The sequence below is a fragment of the Podarcis filfolensis genome, assembly GCF_964270895.1.
Source record: "Podarcis filfolensis genome assembly, chromosome: 5".
NCBI lineage: Eukaryota > Metazoa > Chordata > Lepidosauria > Squamata > Lacertidae > Podarcis > Podarcis filfolensis.
This window is the reverse complement of record NC_139608.1, coordinates 11594032-11610095: the sequence shown is the minus strand read 5'-3', so window position 1 is coordinate 11610095 and position 16064 is coordinate 11594032. Positions and strand designations below refer to the sequence as shown.

Below are 16064 nucleotides of genomic sequence, written 5' to 3'. Positions count from 1 at the left end.
GCTGTTCTGGGGGTTGCACTAGCAGAAGTCTTTCCATGAGCTTCTGCTAGTGGGAGTTACTCGCTAAATCCTGCCCACATACCCTAACTTCATGTCCACAAAACAGGCCGCTGAGCTTTCTAACATCTGGCAATTACAGGGAAGGCCGGCTACATTCCACTACAAGGACTGAGCAGTTATGTTTTGGCCACGCGTCTTGTGCTATCTGCTCTCCAGCCGAGATGTGCCTGAAAGCAGGCTTCCAGAATCGGATGTCCTCCAAATGTTTGGAGCTACAGTTCCCATCATCACTGCCCACTGGCCAGGCTCTCAGAGAGCGATGGAAGATGCAATCCAGCAACATCTGGATAACACCAAGCTGGGGCAGTTTAGGTAGCGCTCGAGGATTGGCCATGCACATTTGCTACCTGGCTGTCCGCCTCGGTCAACAAACAGAATCCATTTTTATTTCTACGCTCTCCCAGCTGTCAGATGCAAAGCAGTTTTCATATTAGGGTTTTATACCAGAGGAAAGTATGAGGAAACAGTGTGATGTTGTTGTTCTTGTTGTTGTATTTATTAAATCTGTATACCACTCTGTACCCGCAGGCCTCAGGATGGTTCACAAGATAAAATCACAACATAAGAACGTAAAATATATAATAAAAATAAAAACAAGAACAGACCAAACGGTGTGTTGAACTGGTTGGAGCTTCGTGCGTTCTGCGTGTTGTTAAAATACAAATCCTACCAGCCCCAGCCAGAAAGATCAATGGGATGATGGGAGTTATAGTCAAAACCATATTTAGGGCTGGGATAAGAATGATGGACCTGGGGGACCCACTTCAAACCCCCACTTTTGCATAAAGCTCCCTGGGTGACCTTGATTCAATTACCGTATTGGCCTGAATATACCGTAAGCCTCACCTTTTTCCCAAATTCCAACTGTGAAAAGTTCATGTGTGGCTTATATTCACAACCTTATGGTATGCAGCCAGGAGCGCGGGCAAACAGCGCCAGGAGAGCGGCAAATAATAGTAATAATAGTAATAATAATAATATTTATTATTTATACCCCGCCCATCTGGCTGGGCTTCCCCAGCCACTCTGGGCGGCTTTAAGCAAAATATTAAAATACCGTAATACATCAAACATTAAAAGCTTCCCTAAACAGGGCTGCCTTCAGATGTCTTCTAAAAGTCTGGTAGTTGTTTTTCTCTTTGACATCTGGTGGGAGGGCGTTCCACAGGGCGGGGGCCACTACCTAGAAGGCCCTCTGCCTGGTTCCCTGTAACTTGCCTTCTCGCAGTGAGGGAACCGCCAGAAGGCCCTCGGCGCTGGACTTCAGTGTCCGGGTAGAACGATGGCCCGCCCCATGCATAGTCCCCCATCCCCTCCCCCAAGGCTGGGAAGGGAGAGAGCTAGGAAGGGGAAAGGCCGCCGGCAACACAGCGCGGCTCCCCGCCCCCCAGTATGCAGCCAGGAGCAGCGAGGAACGGAACGGCTTATATTCGGGTATTTTTTTTTTTAAAAAAAGTGTGGCTTATATTCAGGTGCGGCTTATATTCGAGCCAATACGGTACTCGCTCTTTGCCTGTTTTTGTTTTTGTTTTAAATAAAGCCAGACAGCGCCCGCGGAGTATCGAACTGCCATTAAGCAATTAGTGATTCTGCAAATGTAGAGTCGAAGTAACCGCTAGGCTAAGCTGGCCCGCTCTTTGCCTGTGTTGTTGGTATCCTGAGTTTCTTGAGGGTGGGGAGGAAAGCAAGAAATTAAAAAATATGGGAGGAAAGTAAGAAATTAAAAAAGGAAAAACCCACAAGGGAACCCACAGCGACATGCTGAAAGCAACATTAGCACCCGCAGTCAAAGCAGCTGCAGAAGGAATTACAGAAAGTCTAACTCAGAGAAAACCAACATGGCGGCCTCCAAATACTGTTGGACTACAACTCCCACCGGCCAACAAGGCCAATGGCCAGGGGCGATGGGAGTTGTATTCCAACATCTGGAAGGTGCCACGTTGCCTACCCCCGGCCGAATGTGTAGCTCCAGAAACACAACCATCAAGTTTTCGCATCGCAGCTCCAGCTACCTGCAGTAAAATGCCAAAACCGGAACTACGTATGTTGCAAGCCAAAAAAAAAAGGGGGTTGCTCGTAACATTCCTACAGCAAAGGGTATTTGCACATAAAGAATCAAGATTAAGCTTTCACTTGCCAACCAATTTCCCCTACAAGCCAACTCAGTTGGAGAAAGGGGCTATTACAGCATTGCCATCAACTGGCAAACATGCATCTTCCAAGGTAACCGGCAGTTTCACTCTCCCCTTCCCCATCCCCCTCACAGAAGCTGCAGGGTTTTCTCCAGGCTGATTTTACACATGCGTACATTTTTATTTAGAAAGGAGCAGGAAGGTATGGCCCGCACCTTACTGCTAGACATCTATCATAGCCAAGTTCGCTCAGCTGCAAAATGGAGGAGGAAAATCACAACAGATTAAATGCAAAATGTCAAGCCGCAGAGCTGTGGGGTATTCTTTTGCAAGCACGACTTCCTGGAAAGATTTGCAGTTTGAACAAAAGTTCATCAAAGAGCATTTAGGGAGCAGATGCCGACTGCTCGCTTACTACAATAACCTCTCAAGCTTTACCAAAATAACAAAAAGAAAAAGAAAGTGGGGGAGGGGGGGAAAGAACACTGGATAATCGCTGGGTTTAATTAGAATAAAAATAAAAATTGCTTAAGCAGCTGAACGGTCGAGCTAAGTTTCCCCACTCAACAGATGCCGTAACTCAGGAGGTTCTCAAACTCAGGCCCCCAGCTGTTGCTGGAATACAACACCCATCATCCCTGACCACTGGTTCTGTGAGCCCTAACACACATTCACCATCTATTGCCAGGTCAAAAATTATGAAACCAATAGCATGATATGGACTTCAAACCAGCTTTGGACAATATATCAATATATCGCCCAGGCCTGATGGGAACTACAGTCCATCAACATCTGGAGGGCTGCCCTGGGCAGCAACTCCGCCCAGGTTGGCCATCATCACTCCTCAATAGGAAGGTCTACAGAAGCTTCTTCTTTATGCTGTAGATAAGCTTGTCCTCTGATCCGGATACCCCCTCAAGCTGTGCATCTGCATGACAGCAGCAGTTCACCAGCCGTTTCCATAAGAACAGCCCTGCAGCTTGAAAGACCTATCTAGTCCAGGATCCTCTTGCACCACAGCCGCCAGATCTATCTGGGGCAACAGGAACTCAAATCTGCAAAGCTGGGCACTCAACCAGAGGCCAAAGCTGTAATCCTGGACTAAATTTAACAGCACAAGATATGGAGAACAACTAACTCTGTTGTCAGTGCATGACTGGACAGTGATTGCTACCTTGCATATTTTACATCTTATTAATGTTTCTCGCTTCCATAACCAATCTCCCCCCAAAGGCTTCTGCAATACATTTCAATGCTACCTGCACGTATTTCTCATGAACTCGGCAGGATAAACTACTAGACCATCCTTACTTGGAAACTTACTCTCAAAATCATTCAGGGAGCAAGGAATGCATGGACCTAAAAATAATGAGAGGTGAAATATAATGTAGGTTTCTTCTTTTTTCCCCTTTTCTTTGCATGCCTCCAACTTCCATCTTTCAACATTAAAAAAAAGTCACATTCTGTGTGAAACAGTGCAAAAGAGGCAGATAAACATAAGCCGATATTGTAACCTTAGGATTAGAAAATGCACGTACAATTTCAAAAGAACCTACAATCTGTATAAGTTAAGAGATGGGCAGATTAGCCTGTTTCCTAATTCTGTGCCCATTTCGCATGCACTCAGTCACACAACTGTTCTGCCCCATTTTTATTTTGCAGATCTACAGAAGTCTGAAAAGACTGTGGTTCGATTGTACGCTTTTACCCCACAAATACATTTCTGTATGCTTTTCAATGCTTTTTTCTGTAAAACACACAATTTTTGTTTATCACTTGAACCAAAACCCCTGCAAAAATCAGAGAAAAGCATAATCCAATGTATAGCCGTGATCCAATCTTCATATAACTCAAGGACAGAGAATTAGGCCAGCATGCTTTAAAATATGGGCCGAATGAATTTCTTCTCCAGCCTTGGAAATTTACGCTGCTTCTCTTTTATTTGCGTGCTGTCAATCACCTCCTCGTCTGCACTAATTTTTCATCTCCCAATCTTTTCGCCAGCAATGGCTAAATCCCACCGTGCCTTAATCAGAATACATGGGTCGGACGGAAGCTTCTTTCTAGTATGAAATATTTTTTTTAGCCGCTTCATTTTCCAGGCTGGGTTGGACTTAAATAGATTTTTCACTGAATTCACCTCAATCCATTCCTTAGATGCTATCGACACAGCACTAGCCTCCACCAAGGTGCTCTGAAGAAGTTGCTGACTCTTCCAATGCCATGCGATATTTAGCAAAAAAAGGCTGCTACTGGAAACCGGAAACCCTACTGGGATAATGCTTCTATGTACTTCCAAGTCGTTCATGGAATACACTCCATGTCATTCACGCTTTCATAACCTCTACGCAATACTTCTGTAGAACACACTACAGGTAGCTTCCCTTAAAGAACGGCAGCGATGTCAAACAGAACCATTTCCAGTGATTCATTTCAATGGTAGAAACTCCAGATATATAAGCTAGGCGCCAAACAGCTCCTTAAACCAGGGCTTACAGTTGCCAAAACAAAAATGCCTAGTTGCCATTTTTGGCAATGAAAGTCGCATTTTTCAACTCAACGTTTTGATTCCTGAAAATTATTCTGACTGCAGATAAAATACAAAGGACAGAATTCTATAGGATGTGTTGCTAGTGTGTGGAAATAGTCAAGATCCGAGGATCGGATGCACCTCCAGGTGGTGGAGTCGTCAGGCTCCATCTTGGCACCTGGGCATCTTCACTTGGTCACAAGTGGCCCTTAGCTCCTGCACCTAGCGAATTTTGAACGCTGCTTTATTTTTCGGCGGCAAAGAAAAATATTAAGTCCATTAGCAACAATGAATGGACGCCAACTGCAAATAAGCGTTGGGCAAGTTCTGCAGTTTCAACGTTTTCAGCTTTGCCAAATATCAAAATAAAATAAGTACAGTGGTGCGCCGCAAGACGAATGCCTCGCTAAACGAAAAACCCGCAAGACGAAAGGGTTTTCCGATTTTTTAGCGGCTTCGCAAGACGAATTTCCCTATGGGCTTGCTTCGCAAGACGAAAGCCCATAGGGAAATCTCCGCAGACAGCGGGGAAGCGCAGCGCGCCTTCTCCTCTGTTCCCGGACCTGTCCTGAAGACTTGCGGTGGGAGGAAGGTTTTCCTCCCCACTGCCAACATTCAGAAGGCTGTTCTGAAGGCTGGCGGTGGGGAGAAAAGTCCTTCTCCCCCCGCCAGCCTTCTGAAGGCAGTCTCCATAGGAACGCATTAATTGATTTTCAATGCATTCCTATGGGAAACCGTGCTTCGCAAGACGAAAAACTCGCAAGAAGAAAAAACTTGCGGAACGAATTAATTTCGTCTTGCGAGGCACCACTGTACGCTACGTTCGATAACACGAAGGCCTCAGAAACTTTTCCAATACCATTTTTGAAGATTTCTGATATGTATCACCCTGATTTGCATAGGAAAACATTCCAATGCAGAAACAAAATTCCAGAAAACCCATACCACCTAAGAGTGTTCGCATTTCCCCAGGAGCCAGGCATGTTTTGTGACCACATGGAGATCTCTAGTTGCCAGATTGGCAACTGACATCTCCATCTGGCTGGCCCCTCCAGCTTTCTCAAGCAGGTAAGCAGAAGAGCGTTTATATCCCACCTTTTTCTCCAAGGAGTACATGGTAGAACCCCCTCCTCAGTTAATCCCTACAGTGATGTAGGTTAAGAGGCTGCGATTGACTCCAAGGTCACCCAGTGACTGAGTGGAGATCTGAGCCCCGACCTCCCAGGTCCTAGTCCGACACTCTCACCATTACACCACACTGGCTCCCTAGAGCACCTCTGTATGGAGGAAGAAAATGTCAGAAAGGATCTGAAATATTTTCCCTGGTCTGAATTCTTTTATTCTGAGTTGTTTTATTTGATGCTTAAATGTGTTGTAAACCGCTTTGAGATTTTTCCCCTCCTTAAAATATAAAGCTGTATAGAAATGATGATGATGATGATCATCATCATCATCATCATCATAAAGCCCACTGCAAAAAAGGCGCCTAGACATTCCGTTGTGGCAACTGCAACCTATGTTTAAGGTGCCATTTGGCGATTACCTTCTATATCTGATTTTATAACATTGCCACCTTAGAATTAACGCTTTAGCTGGTGCAGAATGAAGTAAGCAACCTCTCCCCCCCCAAAAAAAAAACCCCCACAGGTGAGTGAGGCAGGGAGGGGGATGAATGAACATCAGATAAACATGAAACAAGACAATTCAAGGGGCTGCTGGAAGCAGACCATTTCATGGGTTTGAGCATACTACACCAACTGGCCTGACTGCACCAGTTGCCAATTAGTTTCCGTGCCCAATTCAAAGTGCTGGTTTTGACCTGTGAAACCTTAAACGGCTCAGGACCGCAATACCTCAAGGACTGCCTCTCCCCATATGAACCAACCCGGACTCTGTGTTCACCATCTAAGGCTCTTCTTCGTGTGCCTCCTCCTTGAGAGGTCCGGAGGGTGGCAACACGAGAACGGGGCCTTCTCTGCAGTGGCTCCCTGTCTGTGGAATGCTCTCCCCAGGGAGGCTCGCCTGGTGCCTTCATTGTATATTTTTAGGCACCAGGCGAAAACATTCCTGTTCAACCAGGCCTTTGGCTGATTGAGATTCTACAGCCTTTTAAATGTGCCTGTGGGAAAGAGAGGTTATTGCTTTGCTGCTTTGTTTTACTTATTTACTTCTTTTTATCCTGTATTTTATTCTGTGAACCGCCCTGAAGCCTTATGACGCAGAGCAGTATATATATCTAACAAATAAATAATAAGTGGGCGTCCGCGAAATCGGAGTGTTGGACTCCAGGATCTCATGCAGCTTTGCAAATAATCAGGACGCTCACCTTGGACCGTGTGTGGCAGAGCCGCTTAGGGACAGGAAAAGTCCTGGCGGCAGTATCCATGCCGCCTGCCTTCTGGGCACAACAGAACTTGCTGACACTTTTTGACTAATAAGGCCTTAAACTGCCAAACGCCCAAGACGTCAGATGTATTTATTGTACTTGTACCCAGCTTTTCTGACAATTAAAAGAAGGGGGAAAATCTGTATCCCAAAGTGTCTCACACCAATTAAAACTGAATACACGATGTTTCTGGTGAGCGCCACGTAAATGAAAACAAGACGTGCCTTGCCCTCAGGCCTGCAAAATAGAAATCAAGACAAAGGGAGGAAGAAAAAAACTCCTTTTGTGCTTTTATCATCTCTCAGAGCAACAAAGCATCCTCTTGGAACATTTCATTTGTGTGCCATTTCTGAGAGCAAGGGCAGACCGGGAGACTGGGGCGCCTCGCTGCTCTGTGGGGGCCCTTCGTCTGGAGAAGGATGGCTAGGACATCTTTTGGACGTGCTGCCAAGACCTTTCGGAGCAAGCTGGCTTTCAGAGGCCAGAGTAGAACTTCAAGAGGATAGACCCACACCATGCCCAATATAGGCCACCCAAAACGACTGTGAACACAGGCCGTGACTCCCCAGGGCTTCAGGAAGGGGCTTTTCCCAGCCCTACATGGAGATGCTGAGGACTGAACCTGGGACCTTCAGCATGGAGACGTCTATACTGTTGGCTGTTCTGACATTCTGGGTTCGTACACAGCTCTGAAAACTCGGATGGACAACAAGCAGCGCTCAGAGTTCGCCAGGTGTATTTTACACCTGGCTATCAGCCACTTGCAACCAAGTGATGACGCTCAGGCGCCAAGATGGTGCTGGACGTCTCCAAAATCTGGAGGCACATGCCCGGGGATCCTTGAATCTTGACTGTTTTCACACACTAGCAACACGTCCTGTAGAATTCTACGCGTTAGATTTTATCAGCACAATCAGAACAGATTTCAGGAACCCAAAAGTCGACTTCAAAAATACGACTTCCAAGCCACCTGGCCCGAAATGGGCAATTAGGGATTCCGTTTTGGCGACTGTAACCCTGGTTCAAAGAGCCATTTGGTGCTTAGCTTGTATATTTGAATTGCTAGCGTTGCCTACAAGACCCCAATGAACTTTATGATTATAGATTATGATTACAGAGTGAAAGACAGTCCCTAAACATCCGTTCAAAGCTAGAAGCAGTGACAACCCCTTAAAAAAAAGAGAGAAGGTATTAAGAACCACCAAACCATCCTTAAAAAGAACTGGACTCACATTATCCTCAGTACATCATCAATGCCTCACAGTGACAGAAGGGGTGAGGTGGCCGCCAACATGCTGGTGCTCAAGAGAAAGTTCTGGAAGGAACAGAGGGAACGAACAAAACCTTTCTCACAACAGCAGATGCTGTTAATATGAACCGTCATTTGAAGTTCAGAGCAGGGGATGGGTGTTAGGAAAGTGAGTAGCAAGGTGGTTTGTTTTCCCTCAAACTCACATACGTGGTCTTCAGCTACCTTTACCCAGAGCAGATCCAAAGAAGTTAGTGGATTTAACTTAGTCGTGTTCATGAACTGCAAACGGGTCTACACTCACTAAAACTTAGCCAAACAGTACGCCTAACAATTATGTCGGTTTATTGGACTTATTAACACTGTTACTCCTTTAAGCGTATTCCTCCCGGTTTGCATGCCCGCTAAAATAATCAGGCCTCCTGGTCATTCATCAACCTATAAATTTAATGCCAGGCCCTAGGAATTTGAAATATTTATTCAGTGCTATAAATAGATGACACTGAAGAACGTGACACTGGTCAACACAAAACTGATACTGGTGCCGAGGAATTTGAGGTGACACAGACTAATTAGGCCTAGAATGCAACACCACCACAAACGAGTCGCAAGCCAGCATTACAACAAAACAAATCTCTCGAGTCCAAGATTTGTACAATCAGAGAGACATACCATATTTTGAAAGAAAAATGGACAGACAAATTTCTCCAATTCGGATTTAAAGCCATCTAAGCTAGCAGCCATCTCCACACTCTGTGGCAGGTATTCCAAGCATGAATCTCACATAATCCAAGCGTTGGAAGGTCACGCAACACAACGCAACAACCTGCCAATGCAGGAATTCACAGACCACAGCATCCCCGATAGCTGACTGTCCAGCCTCTGTTTAGAAACCCCAGAAGATAGATTAAAGTCCACGACTTAGCAAGGCAATCTGTTCTACTGTAGAACGAGGACCACCAGGGAATTTCCCTAACATTTAAGTAAAAACAAACCACCTTGTTCAACACCAAGTTCTGCTGAAACAGCAAGATGCTCTGTACCCTTCTTGACAGGAAAGGACCACAGCTCAGCGACGGAGGGAATGCTTTATATTCAGAAGTTCCCGCATTCGATCCTGCCATCTCCAGTTAAGAGGATCAGAGAGCAGGTGATGTGAAATGCAGCTCTCCCAGAGATTCGGGAAAGCTGCTGCCAATCAAAATAGAGAAACTGCCAGGCTAGATGGACAAATGGTCTGCTAAGAGCGAAATCAACATCAAAGCAGTGCTTTACCGCACATCCGAATCGTCAGTCAACACACCGAGGAGCAGAAATATTCAGGAGGAATACCGTGGTACCTCAGGTTACAGACGCTTCAGGTTACAGACTCCACTAACCCAGAAACAGTACCTCGGGTTAAGAACGTTGCTTCAGGATAAAACAGAAATTGCGCAGCAGCGGCGCAGCGGGCCCCGTTAGGTAAAGTGGTGCTTCAGGTTAACAACAGTTTCAGGTTAAGAACGGACCTCTGGAACGAATTAAGTACTTAACCCGAGGTTCTGAAGTACAACAAAGCCCCGGAGCAGGGGGAATAAATATGGGCAAAGCTTTCTGTTTCTGAAAGACACTAATCTGCGCACAGTTATGTAGTCAAATTGTAAGGATGCCCAAACTTCACAGGAACATTAAAAAAATTCCACAAGTGTTCCTCAATCATTATAATAATAATAATAATAATTTATTATTTATACCCGCCCATCTGGCTGGGCCTCCCCAGCCACTCTGGGCGGCTTCCATAAAAACCAAAAATACAGTAAAATATCACACGTTAAAAACTTCCCTGAACAGGGCTGCCTTAAGATGTCTTCTGAATGTCAGGTAGTTGTTTATCGCTTTGACATCTGCTGGAAGGGCGTTCCACAGGGCGGGCGCCACTACCGAGAAGGCCCTCTGCCTGGTTCCCTGTAGCTTTGCTTCTCGCAAGGAGGGAACCGCCAGAAGGCCCTCAGCGCTGGACCTCAGCGTCCGGGCAGAATGATGGGGGTGGAGACGCTCCTTCAGGTATACTGGACCGAGGCCGTTTAGGGCTTTAAAGGTCAGCACCAGCACTTTGAATTGTGCTCGGAAACGTACTGGGAGCCAATGTAGGTCTTTCAAGACCGGTGTTATATGGTCTCGGCGGCCGCCCCCAGTCACCAGTCTAGCTGCTGCATTCTGGATTAGTTGTAGTTTCCGAGTCACCTTCAAAGGTAGCCCCACGTAGAGTGCATTGCAGTAGTCCAAGCGGGAGATAACCAGAGCATGCACCACTCTGGCGAGACAGTCTGCAGGCAGATAGGGTCTCAGCCTACGTACCAGATGGAGCTGGTAAACAGCTGCCCTGGACACAGATTTGACCTGTGCCTCCATGGACAGCTGTGAGTCCAAAATGACTCCCAGGCTGCGCACCTGGTCCTTCAGGGGCACAGTTACCCCATTCAGGACCAGGGAATCCTCCACACCTGCCCGCCTCCTGTCCCCCAAAAACAGTACTTCTGTCTTGTCAGGATTCAACCTCAATCTGTTAGCCGCCATCCATCCTCCAACCGCTTCCAGACACTCACACAGGACCTTCACCGCCCTCACTGGTTCTGATTTAAAAGAGAGGTAGAGCTGGGTGTCATCTGCATACTGATGAACACCCAGCCCAAACCTCCTGATGATCTCTTTCATTACATGAAAACCGCTTCACACATGACCCTAAACAGGTATCACTGGGTTTTCTATTTTCTTCTTTAACAGGGAAGAGATGCTCCATGCAGAAAAACTGTCACAAGTGCCTTCTACTTTAGGAGATACGCAATTCAAAACTTTGCTGAGTCTTCCTTAACTTGGTGCCTTCCATCCATTTCGGACTACAACACCCATCAGCCCAGTCCGGTCAGTGATGGCTGATGGGAATTGTAGTCCAAAATAGCTGGAAGAATTGGGGAAAGCTGACCTATGCTTTTGTATTCCTCTGCAACAGCCGACCTGTAGCAAAAACATGATTGCTCTGGAGGTTTTGTAATTTATTGCTCACTTGGCATTGAAATGTTCATGATGTTTATCTCCATTACTGGGTTTTTGTTTTTTTTGCTGTGTTATATCACATTTATTTATTGTAAGGTCGTCAATAGATGTAAGCCACTCTGAATTTATTTTTGGTGGTGATTTTTTTTTTAAAAAAAAGTATAAATGTTTTACATAAATAAGATGTGGCTCTTTCAGAAGAGGAGGTAAAAGTTAAAGACTAATTCTTCCACCTGCTTCACGAGGACCATTTGTGGCCACTACATACTAAGTTTATTCACATTCAGGCAATTAAAATATGTATTTCAGTATTAGGTAACATTTATGAATCATCTTTCTGCAAGCAGACAAATGATGTGCAATAACCGTTTTCAACTGTAAATCCAATTACATTTTTTCTTAATCCAACAAATACTCAGGTGCTGCAACATTGGAAAGCAGTGTTTTTAGACCAACACTTAACTGGAGCAAGAAGATGAAAGAGAAGGGGTGTGGCAGGCGTTCTTGGAGAAGCTGTCCGATAGCTGTGGTGCCACAACTGAGAAGACCACGCTCAGAGCGCCACAAAAAGCACATTAGCCAAAAATAGGGTTTCAAGAGGAAAACACAGTTGACTCCAGCACCTAATAGGAAGCCGAACAGATAAGCAAGTAAATGGGTAGTTGGCATGTGTACTAACTGGAGCTTCTAACCCATTTTATAAGTGCTACATGGAAAGATTCTGCACATACAGAGACTAGCTGGTCCATAGAGATTGTATTATACACTGATCTCAAGAGCTCGTTGAGAAGCATGTTATTGTAACACTCCTGCTGTGCACAAAATATCCATTCTCTACATTTGATATAGAGCAGCTGTACTCTTGTTTCGACTCAAAAGCAGGTTTGGAGATTATCAACAGGTTCACCTGGACAGTTACGTCCCTTTAAAAAATTCCCCACCGTGCATGACTGTGCTCCTGAGCATTCCAGCAACACAGATAGGGCATATTTCAAGAACTGGAGGAGTTGGAAGGGATCACAAGGGTCATTTATTCCAACCAGCCCCATGCTATGCAGGAATCTTTTGCCCAGTGCGGGGCTCGAACCCGCGACCCTGTAGAGTCACATGCTCTACAGACTGAGCTATCCAGCCTGCTATTCCTAAACAACTTAGTAACAATGCTTAGTGCTTTTTTTTTTTAAGCATTTTGAGTGTTCATATACGTATCTCAGAGGAATCCTCTAGCCCTGGACACTAAGGACACCTTATTATAAATAAACACCCCCAGTGGGGGATGGGGAGTAAAGACAAGACAGTTGCATATTCCTGCATTGCAGAGGGCTTCCAACTCTGCAATTCCACGATTCTGTAAATCTAGACCTCACCACGTTTATGCAGAATGTCTACCGGTTTCAAATGACTTTTTAAAAAGGTAAAGGACCCCTGGCAGTTAAGTCCAGTCGCGAACGACTCTGGGGTTGCAGAGCTCATCTTGCTTTACTGGCCAAGGGAGCTGACGTTTGTCCGCAGTTTTTCGGGGTCATGTGGCCAGCATGACTAAGCCGCTTCTGGCGAACCAGAGCAGCGCACGGAAACGCCGTTTACCTTCCTGCCGGAGTGGTACCTACTTATCTACTTGCACTCTATGACGTGCTTTTGAACTGCTAGGTTGGCAGGAGCAGGGACTGAGCAACAGCTCACCCCGTTGTGGGGATTTGAACCGCCGACCTTCCGATCGGGAAGCCCTGGGCTCTGTGCTATAGACCACAGCACCACCCACCTGTGTTTCTTCCATGTAAAAAGCAAGATAGGCTAGCATTCTACACAGGACTATTTACAACAGCTGGCACAGCATCATGGCTGACTCATGTGAGTGACAAGGTCCAGAGTTCAAGTCTCACCCTACAACATACTTCACACAACCCCACTTACACCATGGAGACACTGGGACTTTTTGAGAGCTATGTCACCCTCAAGAACTACAGCATCATGCTACCATTCCTTATCAGCTTCTCCCTGCAGCATATTCCAGATGTTGGAGCAAAATTTCACAGTCTTGTGCCAAATGAAGTCATTCTGTATGCTTAATTTTTACTTGCTCAAACAAGCACGTGCGTGAACACACACACACACACACAGTTCTGAACTTTTAAGCAATTCTCGTGAGTCGGCCATACATGCCCCACCGGCTACCACCTGAGGTGGCTGAAGAAGTAACTACAAAGCCAGAATCAAAGTTTTACAATGCTTTTTGCACTTACAGTTTTACAGCAACGCCTTAGAACTTCAAAGCAACTACACAAGGCATTCATCATTACCGCCACATAGAGGAATCCACGGCCTTGTAAAACATTTGGCCTTTTGAGAAGTTGCCCTAAAACTCTGGGATGAGTAGCAAATACACCCAACTGTTTCAGAATCTCTGTATGTTTCCTCCACGTAATTTAAGGCACCCACGTCCCAAACACACATGTCGTGTTAGGCCTCAAGGTACCACTCTGAACCGAACTGCCACCTAAAGCCCAAACACGTCCCGCTAATATTTCCCTTACTCCTATACCTACGCATTCAGAAGGGAAGAATACTAAATGCTTTCCAGGTGTTCTTCATAATCATCTGGGAGCCTACCCAAGATGCAAAAATCACATGAATGCCTTCAATTTTTACAGCGTTAACCTTGCACTTCTATAACTAACATAAGTTACTAGGAAGGGGAAAGAGCACACATAGCTCAGGATTCTTGGGCAAACAATGAGCAATACCTGAAACTGAATATTATTGGGGGGGGGCAGTGGCAGACTAAATGGATGGGGAGGAGGAAATATGCACCACATTTAGTTATTACAGCATTTTATCCAAATCAGAAATCGTATTCCAACGTTTTATTCTTCCCAGGGGAAGCTTTGTTGTTATTTTAACTGTTGTGAACTGCCATCTGTTGAACAGCAGCCTGTAAATATTGTAAGTAAGTAAGATGGGAGAGTGGTCATTCTCGTCAAACTTTCCGTTCCAACAGCGGTTGACCATTTGCCTTCTGGATGCTCACAAACAAATGATGTATGAAGTTTACTTTCCCCTCTCACTCCCGGTTTTATGCCCCCAGCATCTGAGCATTCAGAGGTAGACTGCTCTGTGCATGGAGGTTCTGCTTAGTTGTCATGGCCATTAGGCCATTTCAAAGAATTGCTGAAATTTTTAAAAAATTGCTATTCAAAGCCCTTGTCTCTTAAAAGTCCCAAGTTTTGTTGAAATCGTTCCCTGGGGAATGTACGATCCCATGCCTCTGGGGAGGATGAGTGTATTCGCCAATTATGGGGGGGGGCAGGTGTCAACTGGGTGAGAACAAGCCACTCCATCAGCCCCACCTATAATATATTCAAAACACACTTTCTGGACGTATAGGATCACCCTGCAGTAGTCTTCTTCTGCTTCCGCAAATGGAACACCCCACTGGTAAAATAAACTTCGGTCATGACCAAATTCATTACTCCAGAGCCCTTCCTTTTTCTTTTAAAGGAAGAATAAGGTGGCCCTAAATATGATTTCACTGGAAGAAAATGAACTGAATGTTATCTCCCCCAAATACACTTTTAAATTCAAGTAACAGTACGACCCAATTACAAAGGGTGCGAACGGTAATATCTATCTAAGTTGCCAATGGCCTCATTCGCATACCACAGTATGCCACAAACCATAGTTTACAGAGCACAAGCAAATCACACACCCTTTAGGCCAGGAGTGTTGGGAGAGAGAAAAACAAGCCAAGATTCCTAAGTTGGCATTCCTGAGTTAGGATTTGGTTTGGTTTAACTGGTAAGGCAGCAGCAAACCTTGGTTTGTTTGCAGCAAAACAAACCACACTTCCTGGTCTGGATGCAACACTAAACCACGGATTGAGGTTGGTTTCCTCCCAGTGTAAGCAGGGAGGATCAGAGTGGCACTTGTGGGTGGTAAACCATGGCTCATGCAATGAGCAAACGTCACCAAAATGTCCAGGTCAAATCAAATCTGTCGTTTCGTAACTATATACACGAATAGCATCTCAGATACTTGTTCAGCATTGTTCAACCACATGCATTCCGACAAAATTTCCCAAGTTTCTTAGCGAACAACGCTGTCAACATCTATTTACTTATTTGTTCTGTTTATGGAGACACCCTATAAAACTCTCTAGGCGCCGTACAAATAAAAGAGAATGCAAACATAAAACGATAAACCCATACTACTATAAAAACCACAATATGCTTAAGAATGAATAATCTTCAAACGGTTTTTTATTCAAATGAGTAGTGACGCCCACAAATCAGCAACCTGTCCAACTTTTACCCAGAATCCACCGCTCAGTTAACGCAAAATTCACGCCAACAGCCCCACGGACATCTCCAAGAATGCACACTCGCCTCTGTTTACACACGTCTGGCCTAAAATGCGCACTCCTGTGCATGTTTACTCAGAAGTAAGGCCTACAAAGTTCCATGGGGTTTACTCCCTAGTGAGATGAGGGTCGCAGTCAAACCCAACAGGAAGCCTCACACAGGCACAGATTTAAGTTTATGAAAATTCTACAAAAATTGCCAATAAGGCCCCGACACGTGGCCTAGCTTGAAAACACAAATTTAAGTTTGAAAACTGAACTTTTTCTTAAACTTTGGTTGGTGCAGGTGTCTTCAAACTTCAAGGAGACACTAGAAA

The 16064-nt window shown here is 45.3% G+C and overlaps 1 protein-coding gene across 4 annotated transcripts in view; it reads right to left on the bottom strand.

The window, feature by feature from the left end:
* TBL1XR1 (TBL1X/Y related 1) overlaps positions 1-16064 on the bottom strand; it is a 176887-nt gene that overhangs the window by 158196 nt on the left and 2627 nt on the right. The window lies entirely within an intron of this gene.